This window comes from Megascapheus bottae, chromosome 22, assembly GCF_031878675.1.
Source record: "Megascapheus bottae isolate mThoBot1 chromosome 22, mThoBot2.hap1, whole genome shotgun sequence".
In the NCBI taxonomy this organism is placed as follows: domain Eukaryota; kingdom Metazoa; phylum Chordata; class Mammalia; order Rodentia; family Geomyidae; genus Megascapheus; species Megascapheus bottae.
In genome coordinates, this window is record NC_143530.1 from 8232450 (window position 1) to 8254140 (window position 21691).

The following is a 21691-nucleotide window of genomic DNA, read 5'->3' on the forward strand; positions in this document are numbered from 1 at the left end:
TTAAGGCCCTTACCTGTCCATCCCTCTCCCACTCCACCTTTCTCTATACTTCACAAACCAGCTTCATAAATGACTCAGGGGTAGCTCAGTGGTAGAGAACTTCCCTGCAACCACGAGGCCTCAGGGATAAATAAAATTAAACAAAACATATCCTTAGGCTCCATGATTTCACTTATAGTTTATTTTTTGTTTTTGTTTCACTGTAGAACCCAAGTTGACCTTGAATTTGTGACCCTTCTGCCTTAGAATATCGAGGGCTGGGATACAGATGTGAGCTACTAGGCTTTACTTGTGTTTTATTCAACTTTGCTGAGATTAGTTCAGGTTTGTTACCTGTATCACTAGGTAATTTGTGTGTGTGTGTGTGTGTGTGTGTGTGTGTGTGTGTGTGTGTGTGTGTGTTAGCCACAGCTCCATTTCCAGCTTTTTTGGTAATTTAGTAGAGATAAGAGTCTCATGGACTTTCCTGCCCAGACTAGCTTCAAACCACAATCCTCAGATCTCAGCCTCCTAAGTAGCTAGGATTACAGGCGGAAGCCACGAGCACTGGCTCCAGCTTCCTTCCTTGATGGACAGTTAAGAATGCATTGAGCAGGATGCGTATGGTTTATGCCTGTGATCCTCACTACTCAGGAGGCTGAGATCTGAGGATCATGGTTCAAAGCCAACACAGGCAGAAAAGTCTCAGTGAGACTCTTATCTCCAATTAACCACTCAAAGACTAGAAGTGGAGCTGTGGCTTAAAGTGGTAGAGTGCTAGCCTTGAGCAAAAGAGCTCGTTATTGTATCCCACTTTGTTACCTGGTATATAGATGTTTACCTGTTTATTTGAAATAGGAGGAGAAAAATGAGGGGAGAGGGTGGGGGAGGGAAATGGAAACAAAAACATAAGAAGGGATATCAATGTGTGAGAAGTAATGCACCCTCTATCTGGCGAATGTAACTGTAACCCCTCTATACATTGAAATTAAAAAAAAAAAAAAAGAGCTCAGGTACAGTGCGAGGCTCTGAGTTCAAGCCCCACAACCCACTAGAAAAAAAAGTGCACTGATGTTTGGCAGTCATCTTCCTCCATTAGACCTTCTGTGCCTCCCCTCCAACCCATTTACCTCCTGCTTAAACAAGAATTCCCCTTTTCCCTACCCCATTTCTCCTCTCTAGAATCTTCTCTGCTCATCTACCTTGCTTTTCAGTCTCTCCAACTCAGACTGACCCAGAGTCTGTGCTCACTGGAGATGGGGGAGGGATGGGAGGGACAGCTTTTCCTTTTCCACAAAGGCCCCTGTTCCCCAAGATAAATGACGATTTAAACAAAGAAATATTTCATTAAGGGTTGATATCTTAATGAACTGTGCCAAGAGCCTTCAAGGCACTCTTTAGACTCCTCCTTTGCTGGGAAGGGGGGCTCCCAGCCCTGGGGGAGGCTTATGGGTTTTACCATATTGGCCCGAGTAAAGGACCATGTAGTGAGTCTCTGGATAGGACAAGGAGAGCCAGACTGCCCTAGGAGCCAGACTGGCTAGTGCTTGGGCCCTGGAAGATATTTGCAGACACACCACCTCCACCCCTGAAATCACGGTTTTGTTCATGGTTGTAGACACAGGGACTTGGAGATGATTGGTGGAAAATCAAAATTAAAGATGAGGAAATGAACAGTAAGTAACTTGACAGCAGTGCAATTTTCCATCAATTAGAACACAAGATTCGTCGACTGGGATTTCTGGGTGCTGGGAGAGTAAGTCTCACCAAGGGATGGGCAAGAGAGCAGGCCTGGCGCCTGACACTCCCCCTGACGTTTATGGGGGTGGGAAGGAGGATGCGGGGGTGGGGGCAGGAGGAGGGGAGGAGCGAGGCTGGGAAAGCCAAGGAACATAGAACTCTTTCCATTCTTGTTCCTTCCTTCTTCCTTCCCTCTCTCTCTTCTCCCCTATATTTCTTTCTTTCTCTTTCTTTCCTTCCTTCCTATCTTCCTTCCTTCCTTTCTTCCTCTCTTTCTTTCTTCTTTCTTTTTCTTTCTTTCTCTCTTTCTTTCTTTCCTTCTTTCTTTCTTTCACAGGGGCTTAGACTCAGGGCCTCATGCTCTCCCTTAGCTTTTTTCCTAAAGGCTAGGAATCTACCACTTGAGCCACACTTCTACTTCTAGCTTTTTATTGGTAAATTGGAGATGAGTCTTTCAGAGCTGGCCCATGCCTCCTTCCTTCCTCTTTCATGGGGTTCTCATTACATCGGCCAGACTAAGAACTCCTGGCTTCAAGGGATCCATTTTCTGCCTTAGGAGTGCCGGGACTGCAGGCACTCACCACGGTACCATTTTTCTCCTTTGTGAGGACTCTTGGAAATGCCAATTCTTCCGTTCTCTCGCCTGAGTCTTGAAGCAGGAGGCTTGCCTTGATTCTTCAGTTGGGTGAGGGTCGAGGAGGGATGGGTACTGAGAAATGAAGAGGCTGAGGTGGGGTTCTCAGTACAGGCGTTAAAGGGATCTACCTTCTGGTGCTATTTTCTGATTGCCCTGGCCACACCCACTCCTTTTCCCTCCAGTCTTGGGGATTCTGGTCATTGATGTTATAATGTATTGTTGGCTAACTTGTATTTCAGAAGCACCTAGGAACTTGGAGCACCTTGTATTGTTAACGGCTTAGCTTTGCGAGTGACATTTCCCCGATTAGATAACAAAATCCTGAGGTTAATCCTAAGTTTAGCAGCCTTGGATTCTAATCATTTGGGCCTTCCATTGTACCAGCTTAGTGTCCTTTGCACATTTAGTAGGTGCACAGCGAATCTTTGCTGATTTCGCGTGATTTGATTATGACTTGATACTTTTAAACACAGTTAAACAAACAAAACTAACCGCGTACTGTAAGGAACATTGGGACATTGCAGGTAGCACCTGGGGATGGCTGGAAGACATGCGATAACCAAGACTTTATTGTTTGCAAGAAAAAAAATCTGGCTGGATGCCAGGGGTTCACACTTGTGATCCGAACTACTCAGGAAACTGAGGTCAGAGGATCAAGGTTCGAAACCAGCCTGGGCAGAAAAATCCAAGAGATTCTCCTCTCCACATTAAACCAGTGAAAGGCTGGGAATGGAGGCGTGACTCAAGTGGTAGAGCATCAGCTTTGAATGAAAAGCCAAGGGAGATGGATTCCAGGCCTTTCCCTTTGGCTTCTTGCCTTGAGGGTAGGAGATGAGGAGCAGGTGGCTGCCGTGGATGCTGACTGGAAGCAAGCGAGGCCTCCAGGCTCTTCAACCTTCTGTGCTTCTCTGTGGGCCACTGGCCAGATGGCTGCAGATGGATGGAGAAGGCTGGGGACACAACAACCTGGGAGAAAATGAAACTGGGAAAATGAGGCAGGAAGAGAAGAGCACTGTCTTGGGGGCACAAAGATATGGCAAGGCTCAAAGGCTGAGGCCTTCGAAGCCTTTCCATTACACCATTGGCCCCTACCAAAGGGGTACTGAGGTGAAAGAAAGAAAAGAATTTTGCTTGTGGTTCTGGGGATCGAAGCAAGAGCCTCACATATGGTAGGCAAGTATCCTACCACTAAGCTACATTTGATTCCAAGAAAGGGTTCAAATGTGGGATATTCCTTGCTGAGAACCTTAGGACTGGGAGAGAATTGAAGCTGGTCTGTTCCTTCCTTCTTTTCTTCCTTCTTTCCTTCCTCCCTCCCTCCCCTCCCCCCCTTTATTTTTTGCCAGTTCTGGGGCTTGAATTCAGTGCCTGGGCACTGACCTTGGACACTTTTTACTCAAGGCTAATGCTCTGCCACTTGAGCCACAGCTCCATTTCTGTCTTTTTCTATGAATGTGGTACCGAGGACTCCAGCCCAGGGCTTCCTGCATGGTAGGCAAACTCTACCACTAGGCTATGCTCCTGGCCCTCTTTCTTTCTTTCATGTCAATCCTGGAGCTTGAATTCAGGGTCTGGTTGCTATCCTCCAGCTTCGTTTTGCTCGAGGCTAATACTCTACTGGAGCCACAGCTCCCCATCTGGCTTTTTTGATAATTTAGTAGAGTTGGGCATCTCATGGACATTCCTGCCTAGGCTGGCTTTGAACTGCAATCTTCAGATCTCTACCTCCTGATTAGTTAGGATTATTAGGTTTGAGCTACCAGGACAGAGATAGAGATAGAGATAGAGATAGAGAGAGATAGAGAGAGAGAGAGAGAGAGTGTCCTGGAGCTTAGAGTGCAGGCACCATCCCCAAGGTTCTTTCTCAAGGCTTCCAAGCCCTGAGTTGGCTTTTCCACTCACGAACACTCTACCACTGGGATCACAGTTCCAGTTTTTTTTTTCTGGTTAGTTGGAGATAAGAACCTTTCAGATCTGTCTACCTGGTGTGGCTTTGAACTGCCATCCTCAGATCTCAGCCTCTTGAGTAGCTAGGGGTAGAGGTATGAGCCACCAGTGTCTAGGATAGGGCCTTGCCCTTGCTGAGTGGGTGCTCTACCACTTCAGTCATACCCCTCCCCCCAGTGCTTCGATTTTAGTTATTAAAAACTTTAAAAAGTCTTACATTTATGTCCAGACTGGTGTGGGCTGTGATCCTCCTATTTATGTTTTCTGCACAGCTGGGGTGACAGGCATGTGGACAGATGTTTTTGCTGGTTGGAAAGGTGTCTCTTGAACTCCCAATTTCTGCTTTTCAGGTAGTTAGTATTCTAGGCAGGAGCTCCACATCTCATGACCTTGTGTAGAGATGGGGACCTGGCAGCAGGGTGGCCCAATCCACTCACCAAGACCAAAATGAGAACACCATGACGTTTTCTTGTCTTGGTTCAGATGAAGGGACAAGGATTCAATGATAAGTAGTGTATTTGAGATGTGGTCCCAGAGATGCCGGTGGAGAGGGAAAGAGGAAGGGGAGGCAGTTAGTTCAGAGAAACCACCCAAGTTTCCACTCTGAATAATAGGAACAAGAGGAATGCAGTTCCCCTGTGATTCTGGAAGCTCTCACAACACCTGTGTGTGCATGGTGGCTCACCTCGGTCGTCCTCACTACTCGGGAGGCTGAGCTCTGAGGATTGTAATTAGAAACCACAGCTGGGGTGGGAACGTCCATGACACTCTTATGTCCAAATGAATCACTAAAAAGCTGGATGTGGGACTGTGGCTCAAGTGGCAGAGCACTCGCCTTGAGTGACAAAAGCTAAGGGACAGGGAGCCAGGAATTTGGCCTAGTGGTAGAGTGCTTGCCTAGCATGCACAAAGACCTGGGTTCGATTCCTCGGTACCACATATATAAAAAAAAAAAGGCTGGAAATGGTGCTATGGCTCCAGTGGTAGAGCGCTAGCCTTGAGAAAGCCCAAGGACAGTGCTCAGGCCCTGAGTTCAAGACCCAGGCCTAGCAAGAAAAAAAAAAAGCTAAGGGACAGTGTCCAGACCCAGAGTCCAAGCCCCAGGACTTGGCGCCAAAAGAAAAAGCAAAACCCAGCTGCACCCAGGGCCCAAGAACCGGATGCTTACCCACCAGCCCCTCTGCACTCCTGGAGACCTGCATGCAAGTGGATTGACAAGCACTTTCACGTGGGCCTGGCTGGAACCATGGCCAGATAACACCCTCTCCCCAGCCCCCCAAAGTACAAAAGAATCCTCAGGCACAGACTAGGAGCAGGTGTTGGCAACCAGCAGCATTCTACATTTAGAGAAGAAAGCGGACAGAGGAAAGCAGGACGCCTGCATCCATAACACCATCTTCTGTTCTCATTAACCTCTCTCTCTCCAGAGCTTACGTTCCTCCCCAGGGTCCCCTCGCTCAAGGCTTCAGTCTCTATCCATTGCTCTTTTCACACTACCTGTCTTCTTGGACTAGCCCATCTACTCTCATGAGTTTGTATTTGTGTGTGGTACTGCTACTGGGCTTGAATTTGGAGCCTTGTGTTTTTGTTTTTTCGGGGGGTCGGTCATGGGACTTGAACTCTGGGCCTGAGCACTGTCCCTGAGCTCTTCAGCTCAAGGACACCACCCTACCCCCTGAGCCACAGAGCCACTTCTGGTTTTCCGGTGGTTAATTGGAGATGAGTCTCATGTTGTTTAGTGCCTGGGCTGGCTTTGAACCACAATCTTCAGATCTCAGCCTTCTGAGTAGCTAGGATTACAGGCGTGAGCCATGGCACCCGCACCCGGCTTGAGCCTTGTGTTCTTATTTGGCTTTTTGCTCAAGGCTCACATTCTACCACTTGAGCCACATCTCTACTTCTAGCTTTTTGGTGGTTAATTGGAGATTTTTTTTTTTTAATCTCTTGGATTTGTTGCCCAGGCTGGCTTCAAACTAGCATCCCCAGATTTTAGCCTCTTGAGTAGCTAAAATTACAAGCGTGAGCCACCAGCAGACCCTGCTGTCATGTCCATCTATGTGGGAGCTGGTGGCTACCAGTACTATCTTGCCTTGGGCTTTGAACCCACCCTCATGCCTGTGGGCCTCCAGGTAGCACTTATCTCCAACTCCAGTCAATCATCTCATCTGAAGAAACCCAGTCACTCTAGAAACTGCTGCCACCCTGTGACTGTCCTGTCCTTCCCTCCTTCCTCCAGTCATCAAGTCTGTAGATAAAGCTTGCCAAGCATATCCCAGAGCCTTCTCTATCCCTACTCTGCTTGTCATTGGTTGAGATCCTCATCACTTTCTGGGATGGGGAGCAGGGGAAGGGGGAAGGTATCCCAACAGCCTCTGAATAGACTCCCATTTCTAGCTTGGTCTCCTCCCACAAAATTCCAGACTGGGCATGGTAACTGACTCCTGTAATCCCAGCACTTGTAAGCTTGTGATCCCCTAAAGCTACATAACAAGACCTTGTCTCAAAACAAACAATCTTCTATCTAAAGTGCCAATCTCTAGAGCCTGCTGCTTGGCGTACAAAAGGTAATGAGCTTGATCTCCAGGACAATAAAATAAAATACTAACCTGAACATATCATGCCCTACCCAAGACCCATTCCGAATTTAATCACTTTGGTGTTGTAGACAGGGCACAAAGAGTCCCTCTTTTTTTGGTGCCAGTGCCAGCACTTGAACTTAGAGCCTTGATGCTACCCTCTAGCTTTTCCACTCAACGCTGGTGCTCTTCCACTTGAGCCATAGCTCCACTTCTGGCTTTTTGGTGGCTCACTGGAGATAAGAGTCTCATGAGCCAGGCGCTGGTAGCTCACACTTGTAATCCTAGCTACTCAGAAGCCTGAGATCTGAGGATCATGGTTCAAAGCCGACCCAGGCGCAAAAGTCCATGAGACTCCAATTAGCTACCAGAAAACCAGAAGTGGGTGTGGCTCTAAGTAGGAGAGTGCTAGCTAGCCTTGAGCTGAGGAGCTCAGGGACATGGCTGAGGCCCAGAGTCCAAGCTCCACAACCAACAGAAAAAATAAATAAATAAAAAGTTGGGGCCAGGAGTTTGGCCTAGTGGTAGAGTGCTTGCCTAGCATGCACGAAGACCCAGGTTCGATTCCTCAATACCACATACATAGAAAAAGCTGGAAGTGGTGCTGAGGCTCAAGTAGCAGATCTTTCTTCCTGAGAAAGACCAAGAACAGTGCTCAGGCCCTGAGTTCAAGGCCCAGGACTTTCCTGCCCTGGCTGGCTTAGAATTGTGATCCTCAGTGTTCGGTCTTCTGAGTAGTTAGGACTATGGGTGTGAACTACTAGTGCCTGGCAGGGGGACTACCTTTTTTTTTTTTTTTTTTGCCAACCCTGGAGCTTGAACTCAGGGCCTGGGCGCTGTCTGTGGGCTTCGTTTTGCTCAAGGCTAGCACTCTACCATTTGAACCATAGCACCACTTCTGGCTTTTTCTGTGTATGTGGTCCTGGGGAATCGCATCCAGGGCTTCATGCACGCAAGGCAAGCACTCTACCACGAAGCCACATTCCCAGCCCTAGGAGCCCTTTCTTCAAACTCCAATTCTGTCCCTGGACCTGGGGTTGATGGAGTGAGCTGGGCCCTTCCCCACTGCTGGGCTTCCTTTCCTGACACACTGCCTGAAACAAGTTTTCTCCCATTTGTTTTTGTGGTGGACTCTAAGAGCCAGGTAAGATAGCGCCTCCTTTGGAAGCTTTCCCTGAATGCCATAGGCTGAACTAAGCACTCATCTTTCCTACTCTTCTACCAGTGCAAATATCAAAAAATCTACTTCAAATGAGTTGAAGTAACAATGGAAATGGATTGGCTCCCAGAAGCAGGGAATCAAGGGGGTCGAGCTTGCTGCTGATAATGTGTGAGCCAGTGGGACCCCCTCCCCGGTTCTTTTCTGTTTCTTACCTCTGCCTTTCTGTGAGTGAACTTCCTTGCAAGTCACTCCATCAGTTTCAGACTCCTTGTTCAATCCAGTCCTGTGAATTGTTCAAGCAAACACTGGCTTATCTGGACTTCATTATGGATTTTCCAAAGCAATAAAAATGGCCAATGGCTCAGCTTGCAGTGTTCTGCTTCAGGGGTTGGCACTCGAAGGCCAAATCCTGCCTACCACTTGTTTCTGTAAAGTTGGGTTGGAACACAGCCACATCCTTTTGTTTATGCCCCAACCATGGCTGTTTTTGGTGCTAAGATGGTGGTGTTGAAGGACTGGGGGTGTGCTACATATGTTAATGCACCTGCCTAGCGATTGTGAGGCCTTAGGTTCAAACTCCAATACAGACCAAAAATAAAGGGGAGGGTTAGTTAATAAAAGCAGAGAAAACAGCAGAGTGTGTATGTGTATATGCGCACATGTGCACCAGTACTGAGGCTTGAATTCAGGTCCTTGGGCTCCTGCTTGGCTCTTTTTGCTCAAAGCTAGTGGTACTCTACCACCTGAACTACAGTTCCACTTACAGTGTTTTACTTGGAGTTAAGAATCCCTTGGAGCCAGGCACTGTTGCTCATACCTGTAATCCTAGCTACTGAGGAGGCTGAGATCTGAGGATTGTGATTCAAAGACAGCCTGGGTAGAAAGTCCCTGAGATTCTTGTCTTTGATTAACTACCAGAAAACTGGAAGTGGCACTGTGGTTCAAAGTGGTAGAGTGCCAGCCTTGAGCAAAAAGAGTTCAGGGATATCACTCAGCCCCAAGACTAAAAAAAAAAAAATCTCGGCCGGGAGTTTGGCCTAGTGGTTAAAGTGCTTGCCTAGCATGCACGAAGACCCGGGTTCGATTCCTCGGTACCACATACATAGAAAAAAGCCAGAAGTGGTGCTGAGTGAGGCTCAAGTGGTAGAGCTCTAGCCTTGAGAAAGTCCAAGGACAGTGCTCAGGGCCTGAGCTCAAGCCCAGGACTGGCAAAAAAAAAAAAAAAATCTCTTGGATTTGTCTATCCTATCTGCCTTTGAACCTTGATCCTCAGATCTCAACCTTCTAAGTAGCTAGGAGTACAGGCGTGAGCCACTAGTTCCAGGCTTTCTCTTTCTTAAGAAATAGATACAGGAGCAGTGTGGCCTACAGGTAGAGTGCTTGGCTAGCATGCACAAAGCGCTGGATTTAATTCTTTGGTACCACATACAGAATAAAAGCTGGAAGTGGTGCTGTGGCTCAAGTGGTAGAATGCTAGCCTTGAGAAAGCTCAAGGGCAGTGCCCAGACCTTGAATTCAAGCCCCAGGACTAAAAAAAAAAAATAGGTACAGATAATTATTTTAGGATTTATAGGCTATAGCAAAATTTAGGATAGTATGTAAGGACTTATAAAAGAGAAAACGAATTTTCACAGGACTTTTATTGTTGAAATTACAATAATAATTGAGTCATTCTTTTGTTAGAGTGATGAGAAGAATGCAATTTGTGGCATCACCGTTTTATTTAATTGAATTCAAAGATAATTCTTCCTGTCATCATACTGATGGCAAATGTTCATGGATTAAAACCATTTTTGGAAGTAAGGTTGTGGCACAAATGGGGTAGAACTCCAGCCTTGAGTAAAAATTTAAAAAATAAGCCAGCTGCCTTTGGCTCATACCTATAATCCTAGCTACTCAGAAGACGAGATTTGAGGATTGAAAGTCAGCTTGAGCAGGAAAATCAATGAAACTGTGATCTCCAATTAACCACCTAAAAGCTGGAGGTGGAGCTGTGGTTCAAGTGGTAGAGTGCTAGCCTTGCACATAAAAGCTCAGGACAGAGCCCAGGTCCTGAGATCAAGGGACAGAGACATCGCACATGTATGTTTGCATGCATGCATCCATGCACACCCGCATATGTGCATGCACAGATACACAATTAATTAAGTAAGTAAGCCATTCTTGGGCTGGGAATAGAGTTCAGTGGTTAAAGCACTTGCCTACATGTGTGAGACCTTCGGTTCGATCTCTATCACTGACAGAGACAAAACCAAAACATATTCTCAGCACGTAGATTATACAGAAAGAGGCAGGATTCTGTTTGGAGCCACAGTCTGCAGATCCTTCCATTAAATCCTGCCATCATAGACTGAAGTCAAGTGGCTGTGTGGCACTGGACACGCAAATGGAAAAGCACTCTAATGATGTAGATGGCACAGACACCCTGGGTCTTAGAGCACAGGGCTGCATTTGCTAGAGCCATTGTCAGAGTCAGGCTATGGCAGACAGTTAATTAGACATTTCTTTATAAGACAAGTTCCTGTTCATTGGGCTCTTTAATGCTGACATCCTCTGAAGCAGGCAGGGCAAAGACGGCTGTGTCCTTTCCAAGTGGCTGGTCCAGAGTTGCCTTGTGAGGCCTCTCTGGGACAGCTTTGAGGAACCTCAGAGTTAGAATGTGTATCTTTTTGATTAATTGAATAATTGTGGGTTTTTTTTTTTCTTCTGGTTGGAAGGCAGAGGCTGGGCCCAGGCTGATGTGAATGAGCCTTCGTCTTCAGCTGGCTGTGTCACACAGCAGTGTTGAGGAATGGGGTTCACCCACAGACGTGCTCAGCTTCTGCAATCTCTGAGTACAGGCCTTGTCTCCTTTCCAGGTGCCCATGCAAGAGATAGGAAAACAGCACAGTAGCCTGAAGCTAAAAAGAAATCAGGCTTCAGGCAACACTACCCAGCATTATGAAAAATGACCCTTCACCCCAGCGCCTCCAGCCTCCAGGCCTGGCTTCATTTATGTCTCTAGAGCCCTTCTACTAGCTAGGCTGGGGGCCAGGTTGAGAGCAGCCCTCCTCCAAGGCTGACCTGGCCCCAAGCAGGCTGCCCACGGTCAAAGGAGGGCTTTAGGCCTGAGCAGAGGCATCGAGGCATGAAGGGTGGATGCTGGCTTTCTTTCCAGAATGATGATATAGATCCTGAATGCGTATGCATGCGCTGATACATAGAACACATATGTATTACTGGTAATGCATGCTTGTAATCCTCGCTACCCAGGTGGCTGAGATCTTAGGGTGGAATCTGGGCAGGAAAGTCTATGAAACTCTTACTTTCATTAATCTGCAAAAAATCTGCAAGTAGCTGGGCACTGGTGGTGCATGCCTGTAATCCAGGTGATTTAGGAGGCAGAGATCTGAGGGTTACGGTTTCAAAGCAAGCCTGGGAAGGAAAGTCTAGGAGATTCTTATCTCCAATTAAGTACCAAAAGCCAGAAGTAGAGCTGTGGCTCAAGTAGTAGAGCTTAGGGACAGTGCCCAGGCTCTGAGTTCAAGTCCTGGTACTGGCACACACACGTATGTATACACTTCTATAGCCACATCATCTATACCACCCAAATCTTTTTTTTTTAAAGGAATTCTTTAATTTTTCTTTTTTTTTTTTTTTTGCCAGTCCTGGGCTTGAGCTCAGGGCCTGAGCACTGTCCTTGGGCTTTCTCAAGGCTAGAGCTCTACCACTTGAACCTCAGCACCATTTCTGGCTTTTTTCTAGGTATGTGGTACCGAGGAATCGAACCCGGTCTTCATGCATGCTGGACAAGCACTCTACCACTAGGTCAAACTCCCAGCCCTACCACCCAAATCTTATACACATGCTCTGTTTATTTGAACACCCAAGCTTTCATAACATTCATCCCCACAACATATTTTCACACATTAGGGATTGCTCTATCCAAGTCCCCCACAGTGAGCAACTTAAAACAGCATTTACTTCCTCAGAGTTTAGAAGGCAGGTGAGAAGCCCAAAATGAAGGCTCCTCTGGAGGCCGTAGGGCAGGGTCTTTCAGTCTTCTCTCCCAGCACCTAGGTAGCCCCAGGTGCTCTGTGGCCTGGAGAAGCTGCCCTTCACTCTGCCTCTGTAGCATCTTCCCCCACCTTCTCTACCCACTTCTGTCTTTACAAATGTTCTGTGGACCCAGTGGTGTTTTTCATCAGGGCTGTCCTACTCCTCTACTAACTTCCTTTTATTTCTTTTTTGCTAGTCCTGGGGCTTGAACTCAGGTCTGGATGCTGTCCCTGAGCTTATTTTTGCTCAAGGCTAGCACTCTACCACTTGTGCCACAACCCCACTTCTGATTTTTTTTTCCTGTTTATGTGGCACTGAGGAAGCAAACCCAGGGCTTCATGCATGCTAGGCAAGGACCCTATCACTAATCCACTTTCCCAGCCTCGCTCTCCCCCTCCCTCTCCTGTGTGTGTGCCAATCCTGGGGCCTAAGCTCAGGGCCTAGGCACTGTCCTTTAGCTTCTTTGCTCAATTCACTCAAGGTTGGCATTCTACCACTTGAACCTCAGCTTTACTTCCAGCTTTTCAGTAATTAATTGGAGGTAAGAGTTTCATGGACTTTCTCTCCGCCCCCTCTGCCCCCCGCACCCCCGCCAGGCTTCAAGCCACCATTCTCAGATCTCAGCCTCAGGAGTAGCTAGGATTCCAGGTATGCGCCACTGGGGCCCAGACTTTATCTACAACTTCTTCAGTGATCCTATTTCTAAACTAGATGGTATTCTGAAGTACTGCCATCAGGACTTCCTTTTGTGAGGCTAGGGAACACAGTTTAACATGCAGGCATACACTGTAATCTCACAGTGATGCACAGGCAGACGCACTTCTGTCTCCTGCACACCCACATATGCTTCCAGGACTGCACCCATCTGTTGCCTCCAGGTCCCATCCCCTAGTCTCCTACTGAACCCAGCCCTGCATGAGCTCGGTGGCCCTGCCCACCCCACACCTCCCCACGGCTACGCTGGGAAGGTCACACTCAGAGCCCCCACACATTTACAACCTTACACATCCCCTCCCACCCACACAATCTCCCTTTCTGACTCCTCCCTTCCAGCTTGCAGGATCCCCCACCTCCAACCACCGCTCAGCCTGGCTGCACTGCCCCTTCCTGGGGGGACCCCCATAGCAGGGCCACCCACCCACTCACGTGTGGTGGCCATTGCTTGCCTTCTGCAGTCAGGGTGATCCCTCCACAAAGCTTTCCTTCTTTTCAGACTCACAAGCTTCCCTATCAGGGGCAGACAGGCAGGCAGGCAGGCAGACAGACAGACAGACGGACAGACACTCCTCTCTCACACTCCCTCTCAGCCCCACGTCTGTTCCTCATTATGGGCCAATGCGCCTGTTTACTCACCCAGCTGGAGATGGTTAGAGAGTGATAAATAATGAAAGAGAAAACAGGCTTTTCCCCTCTGCGGCTTCTATTTATGTAACATGTGTCACAGCACACTCACAGACTGTTTCAGAGCTGCTTGCAGGAAATCGTTTATTTTTTCCGGACGGTGGCTGGAGGGGTGGGGTAAAGGGCCCCCAGGTTTGGGTTTCTGATCTCACACCCATGGGAGTTTCAGGATCTGGCTCCCAGCAGCCTCTTCCCCCTACCTTCTTTTCCCCGCCTCTGCTTCCCCAACACTGCCCCCCCACACCCTCAGGACAGATAGACTGCATGGCTCAAGGAGGTATCAAAGTGGGCTTCTCTTATTCTTACAAATTTGGAAGAAGCTGAGGTGGGGGCCCCTCCCAGCTGCCTCTGAAACCCCTCAAACAGATGGGCTTGTTTTAAGAGCCAGACAGCTTGAGGCTAGGACTCCCTGAGAGGAGGCAGTTGAACCAGGGGCTTCTTATTTAGTCTGCACCTGTTGTGCCCGGGGTGGGGGGGTGGGGATGGAAGTACAAAGGATTTTTTTTTCTGTAAAAGAACTAAAGGTGGATGCTGGTGGCTCACAGCTGTAATCCTAGCTACTCAGGAGGGCGACACTCAAGGGCCACTGAACCCAGCCCAGGAGGAAAGTCCGTAAGACTCTTTTCTCCAATTAACCAGCAAAAATTGGGAGGGGAGTATGGCTCAAATGACAGCGCTAGCTTGAGTGAAGAGGCTAAGAGACAGTGGGGCCCAGGCCCTGAGTTCAAGCCTCAATATCAACACACACACACACACACACACGAGAGAGAGAGAGAGAGAGAGAGAGCACCAAGACTACACAACACTCATCTAGTGAAAGACAGATAAAGCAGAAGATCATCTTCAAATTGAATGGGTGTTAGATTCCCACAGAGTTCTTGGAAGCTGAACTCCAGGCAGGCTCCCTCTCCTGGAGCTGGTGAGGGTATCAGGAATGAGCCTGGGGAACTAGTGCCTGGGAATTCCAAAAGCAGTGATTTCCCAAAGACAACAAGGCCCTAAGTGGGCCCCGGAGGCCTCCCCTCTCCTCCTCCTTGTCTGTGAAGTATGGTGGTCAGGTCTGGAGAGAATATGACATCTCCAGAGTGGAAATCAACTGGTCAGAAGGTAGGATTGGTTTGGAAGGAAAGGAGGGAAGTAGGGAGGGACAAAGAGAGGAGAAAGGAAAGAAGGAAGGAGGGAAGGAAAGAAGGAAGGAGGGATGGAGGGAGGGAATTTGTTATCTATAAGATGCCAAGAGACTATATAACATTTTAAACTGCTCCTCTGCCATTTGCATTCGTACCCATTTTTGAACCCATAATACTGCAACTTTCTCTATTGGCTAGAAATGTGCACACGGACAGACCCACTCCACCCTGAATCAACAGGTCTTGGTAGGCTGGATGTTCTGCAGGACTTGGATCATCTGTTGGGCATCACTTCCTGTTTCAGGGCCTTCCCACACTGGTAGGTAGTCATATTCCCAGTATACTGGTGTGGACACAGAGGATCATAGAGGTCTAGTAAGTCATCTAAGGCCTTGTGGCCTGGCAATGAGGGGAGCTAGTGGGATGTTGGTTGTTTGATTTTTGTCATGCAGAAGGCTTGAGTTCAGGGCCTATGAGCCGTCCCTGAGCTGTTCTACTCAAGGCTAGCACTCTACCACTTTCAACCGAATGCCACTTCCAGTTTTCTGGTGGTTAACTGGCGATAAGTCTCCTAGGCTTCTCTGCCCAGGGATGGCTTTGAACAGAGATCTTCATAGCTCTGACTCCTGTATAGTTAGTATGACAGTGCCCAGTGATTTTGTTTGTTTTCTAATACTCCAAGAAGGAATCTTATTGGATAGGCAAAGGAAAGGATTTTTAGATCCTGATTTGCAGCTCTCTCTGCTCTTCTGTCTCTTTCTGTCAGCCTCTAGCTGTCTTTCTCTCTCCCCAAGATGTGAGCTTGGGGAACACCCTACCAGGGTTTCCAGAAGCCTTCTGCATCACCATCCCCTTAGCAAGACTCGGGTGTCCCAAGCTACAAGGTGGGCGCAGGGCCAGCTCTGCCTGCAGACCTGGATTTACATTCAGGCTGCACACTGAGTTTGAGTTTCACATAGGGACTTCAAGCAGCTTCGTGGGGCTTTGCCCAAACCCCTAAACCCCAGATGGATCCTCACCTGCATGTGCCACACCTTGAAAGTGTCTTGGTGAAAACTCTCAAGGTGCTTAGGAATCATCCAGTCCAAGGGACAGTTGCTTACCTTGGCCATGTATGATGGTTACCATTGCATTCATTGATCCTGCCAGGAAGTTGTTATCTGCCCCTTCTGGTCTTCCAGAAGAGACAAAAGGATCTCAGAAAACACAACAGACTAGCCCAACACCACAGGGCTATGAGCTGAGTTTGGTACTGGGGGGGGGTCCTTTTCTCTCCCAGCTCCTGGCAGGTTTGCGTTTACTTGCACACAAGCTCAGAGCAGGCCTCAGCTGCCCCTGCTGAGTTCTGATTTTCTGCCCATTCAGAAACATACAGACCCCAGACTTCCTTCGTGGCAGCGGCTCAAGCAAGCCTGGGCTTCATTTCTTCTCTGTCTCTCAGGCTTCTAAATTCAGCAAGGCTCAATATACTTTGAGAAGACCCCTGCCCCAGGTCTGACCCTCATTCTGGGAGCCTCTTGAGTCCAGCCACCTCTATTCTCTCTCTTCCTCCAAAATGTCAGGCAGGCCTGGCACTGTCCCCACCCCCACCCCCCATCCGTCCTCCCAGCATTCCCCGCCCCCCCCCCCCCCCCCCGGGAGCCCCTCTTTGCTTGAGGGCAGCGAGTGAAGCAGGCTGTAACAGAGAAACCTCTGGCTCCTCTTTAGAAGTCCCCGGAGGAGGCAGATCTGAGGAAGGGCTGCAGAGAAGACGCCTGCAGCAATGTCAGCTCAGAACTGCGGCTGACAGGATGCGGAGCGGGGATTAAGGTTGGGATCAGGGAAGCCGAGGATGAAGGCTAGCTGCCACCGCTGCCTGCTCCCTGCAGCTGGGTTTGTCTTCTTGTTTGTTCTCACTCTGGGAAAGTGGGTGGGGAGTGAGGTGGACAGGGGTGCGGCAGGAGATGAGGACACGAGAGAGGGAAAAGGACATTGAAGAGGTGGAGAGGAGGCCAGGTGTCACGGAGAGAGATGCCAGGCCAAGAAAGGAGATGCAACACACTGTCGGGGAGAACATATCTGATTCTTCTAGTCTGTGAACATGACTTCCTCTGAACTGTGGAAAGACCATCATCTAACCTGCTTCATCACCAAAATGTCATTGAAGCCCACTCGAATTGCTCCTGACTGCCAGGGCCTCTGGTCTGCAATGGTCTCCAGAACTTCAAATTTGGGTTATTACGCGTGTGTGGGTTAATATGATTTCTGAGGCCAGAGACATTGTTGTACACCTGTAATCTCAGTGCTCCAGAGGCTGAGGCAGGAAGATCTTAAGTCTGAACCTTGTGTCAAAAACAAACAAGTCAGACAAGGAGGTTCTGGCGTGTAATCCTAGCTCCTTGGAAGACAGGGAGATAGGGAGGGTTGAGGTTCAAGGCCAGCTTGGGAAAACAAGCTCTGTAAATAAATCTCTATTTCAGCCCCTAAAAAGCTGGGTGTGTTGATATGCTCCTGTCATTCCAGCTATGTGGGGATTGTAAATAGGACTTTATTTGAAAAAGGAAAACAAAAGCACACAGAGCTTGAGGTATGGGCTCAAGTATGAAAATGCCTACTTGGCAAACGAGAAACCCTCAGTTCAAACCTTAATACTGCCAAAAATCATGGTGAGAGGTAACAGGTACAGATGAGAGCTGGTAGACCTCAGGAGAGAGGTTAGGTAGACAGGTGACCTGGTCTGGCTTTCTTTGCAGTTCCTGTTCTAACAAGGGGGTCAGCTGAGTACTGTCTCAGCTCTGCCAAGTACCGACCAAGATGCAAAGACCAAGAAAAGATACTGTTTTCATTTTTTCCCTCCCAGAATTGGGCTTATTCTAGGGATCCTAGTGATTCAGAGATTCTGGTTGCACCTGTCTGGATGTATTAAGGAGGGAGCAAGTACAGAGAGTACACATCTAGAGGCAGGAAGTCCCGCTCAGGATCTAGCTATGCCATCTAGCAGCCCCAAGTCGGAGCAGTTCAGCCTATCCAAGCCTCCTTTGCCTAGCCTGCAAAATGGATACTAATATCCACCTTAGATGTGTGATGATGTGCAATCACCCAGTGAATATTCATGGTGGACCTTCATTGTGGCTGTTCTTCAGTCCAGACTGGTACCAGGTACTGATAGATGAACCCCTCACCTGGCACCAGGGAGCTGACAGTCCATAGCCAGATGTGAACATGTGGGCTGAGGTAGCGAAACTGTCTTCAAGATGGGTCCAGGGGCTGGTAGCTCACACCTGTAATACTAGCTGCTCAAGAGGCTGGGCTGTGGCTCAGGGGTCAAGAGCCAGCCTCAAGCAAAAAAAAAAAAAAAAAAAAAAAGCCAAGCAAGCATGCCAGACCCTAAGGTCAAGCCTCGGTCTCAGCACAAACAGGCGAGCAAACAAACAAAAAAGATGGGTCCAGGAACCAAGGCATGTTTTCCATGTCAGGTCCCATGGGCTGGTCACCTGCTTCCTGGAGAGCCTCCTGGGGCCCCAACTCCTCAACCACCTCAGAGCACCTGAGCTGGTAGGCTGGGGTGGGGTCCTAGGGATAAAAGTTTAGAATAGGGGAAGGGGTCTGGCAATTAGGGAAAGGCTTGCCAAGTTTGGTATTGGTTTCTAGGGAAAACATGAAGAGAATACTCACTGGAATTTTTATCTTTCAGAGGGTTGTTTTCTAGAAAAGTTGATGTAAAAATCACCTTTTCTTTTTTTCTTATCAATCAAGGCACATTTCCCATAGAAAATTTGGAAAAGGGAAAATGAAGATTGACCCTAATCCCTCCACCCAGAAAAACCATCATGAATCCTTACTGTATCTTCTAGATTTGCAGATGTTCACACACACACACAGACTTGTACAGATAGAATAGTTGGATTACAGCATACCATGTATACAGTACATATACATTTTTTATTTTATTTGTGTGTGCTAGTCCTAGGGCTTGAACTCAAGGCCTGAGTGCTGTCCCTGAGCTCTTTCGTTCTAGTATTCTACCACTTGAGCCACAGCTCCACTTCAGGTGTTTTGGTGGTTAATTGGAGGATAGGAGTCTCATGGACTTTTCTTCCTGGGCTGACTTCAAACTTTGATCCTTAGATCTCAGCCTCCTGAGTAGCTAGGGTTACAGCTGTGAGCCATTAGTATCTAGTGTCTACCTAATATTGGAGTTTGAACTCAATGTGTTGAGCTTGGTAGACAGGTGTTCTACCAGTGGAGTCACACCTCCAGCTTTGTTTTTTTAGTATTCTAAAACTGATCACCAAGCCAGGTACAGTTGCTCATTCCTATATTCCTAGCTATTCAGGAGGCTGAGATCTAAGGATCCTGGTTCAAAGCCAACAGAGGCAGAAAAGTCCATGAGACTCTTTTTTTATCATATATTTTTTATTGTAATTAATAGAAGGGTTACATGGTATTTGCCAGATAGATGGTGCATTAATTCCCATACATTGATAACCTTCACATGTCTTGGTCCCCATTTCCCTCCCCCAACCCGCCATGACACTCTTATCTCCAATAAATTACCAAGAATTGGAAGTGGAGCTGTTGCTTCAATGGTAGAATGCTATCCTTGAGCAAAAGACACTCACGGACTGCTCCCAGAGGCCCTGAGTTTGAGCCCTAGAACTCACAAAAGAAAACAAACGAACAAACAAACAAAATCTTATCAAAGACCTTCCCAAGGTCACTGACTATTCTTCAACATATTTTAAAATATGTTTTTAATATGTGTTTAATCTTTGAAATCCATTATGAGGCATTTTATTTTATCAGTCTCCAATTGTTGGTTGTCTAAATTGTTTCTAGATTTTTTGTTGTTGTTGTTGTTGGTTGTCTTTGTTACAAGCAACAATTGCAGTGGGTATCTATATAGAATCTTCTTTGAGGAGACAGCTGACTCTGAAATTATTTGTGTTACCTTTTCCCACTGCTTGACCTTTTCTATGCAGGGTCCATCTCTGATTCATCTTTGTGATCCCCAAGTCTAGCTTGGCCTCGGTTCCCTGCTGGCTTTCAGGAATGGTTGGATCCAGCACGTTCTGGAGCCTGTGCTACTTCCTGATGAGAAAGGAGCTCATCTTTCCCTCTGGAATGTTCAGGGATCTCTTCCTGCCCTTCAGGAACCTCACCTAAGCCCAGTGCCATCAGCCATCCCTAGGTCATTGCACTGCCTCCTTGATCCCTTATCTTCCTAGGCAAACCACCTCTGCCTCCCCTTGCCTGGACTTTGTCCTTCAGAGCCCATCTCTGACTCTTTGTGTGTGGGGGGGGGGAGGTTGGTGGGGGAGGTCATGGGGTTTGTACTCTGGGCCTGGGCGTTGTCCCTGAGCTCTTCAGCTCAAGGCCCCAATCCTACCCCCTTTTCTAGTGATTAATTGGAGATAAGAGTCTCAGTCTTTAGTGCCTGGGCTAGCTTTGAACTGTGATGCTCAGATCTCAGCCTCCTCAGTAGCTAGAATTACAGGCATGAGCCACTGCATCCGGCTTGCACCTCTGACTTGTGAGTCTTTTTTGTCTTTAAGCTGAAGGTGTGATGGGGGAAGCAGCATTGCTGAACTCCCCGGGCCCTAGTGCACAGCCCTCTGGACGGTCCCACTTCCAACACACAGCTCCCTTGGCCCTCTGCAGTGTGCCCGGTGGCCCCTCACCCCTCCCTTGCCCCACCGGCCACTCCCACGGGGCCAGGGAGTGGTCCCACCTTCCTCATGAGGCTCTGGGCAAATGATCACTTTCTTACTCATCTCTTAACGATTCCAAGATGCACAGATTTTGAAGTTGAGATCTGACAACCAGTGTTTTCAATGGGTCTTCTATTTTATTTTATATTTTTGAATGCTGCTACTAGGGCTTGAATTCAGGGCCTGGACACCATCTCTCAGCTTTTTTTTGCTCTTGAGCCACAGCTCTGCTTCTGAATTTTTTATTTTCTTGGATAATTGGAGATAAGAATTGCATGGATTTTCCTGCTTGGGTTGGCTTTGAACCTTTATCCTCAGATCTTAGCCTCTTGAGTAGCTAGGATTACAGGTGTGAGCCATCATGCCTGGCTCAGTGTGTGTGTGTGTGTGTGAGAGAGAGAGAGAAACAGAAAGAGAGAGGGCAAAAATTGAAGAACAAAACTTAGTAACTTCATTTTTTTTTCCTCTCCAAGTGTCTAGTCCATGTTCTAATCTCCTGAAATTTTCTTTTTCATCTCTCTCTCTCTTCCTCCTTTTCTCTCCTTTCCTTTTCCCTGCCGTTTCTGTCCCTTTCTCAGCTCTGACCCACACTCTTCCACCCTCCTGTCCTTACCTCCCCTCCTCTCCCTTTCTTTTTTAAGTTTTTTTTCTTTTAACTTTCAAGGTCATTCCGGACTCCCGATGCTGCCAGCCCCTTGGTGAGACGTGAACGCCATTGGCGTCCGTGGCCTCTGTTTCCGTGGCAACCCAGTAACCATTAATTTTCAATTAAAGGAGACAAAAAGCTCGATGACAGCTCCAGGTCTGCTGAAGATGTCAAGAATCTGTATTAATATACAGCAAGAGAGCATAATTGTGTGTCCATCTTCCAGAGCAGTGAAAAATGGAGGGATAATTACTGGCTCGAAAGCCACTCTGTAATTTAGTTCTTACTGTCACCACAGCCCTACACATTAGCATAAATTAAAAGCAGAGTTTATTGTTATCAAGAGTGCATTGATATCGCCAGACCTGCTTTCTTCCTTTTAACTGTTTGTTGTGGGTGAGTGACTCCCCAACTCTGCTGGATTGAAAGAGTGGAGGTACAGGTGTTAGACCTGGAAAGGTCATGGCTATTTCTGCCATCCAGGGGGACCTGAGAGAAAAGAAAGAGAAAGGCAAAGGTGGGGGGGAGACATGGCTCCCTAATGGGAACTAGAGATGGAAAGACCTTGGATATGAATTCACCTTTTACAAGGGTGCTCTGTTTTTTGTTTTGTTTTATGCCAGTCCTAGGGCTTGAACTCAGAGCCTGGGCACTGTCCCTGAGCTTTTCTGTTCAAGGCTAGTGCCCTACCACTTGAGTCAAAGCTCTACTTCCAGCTCCTTGATTGTAAGTTAATTGGAAATAG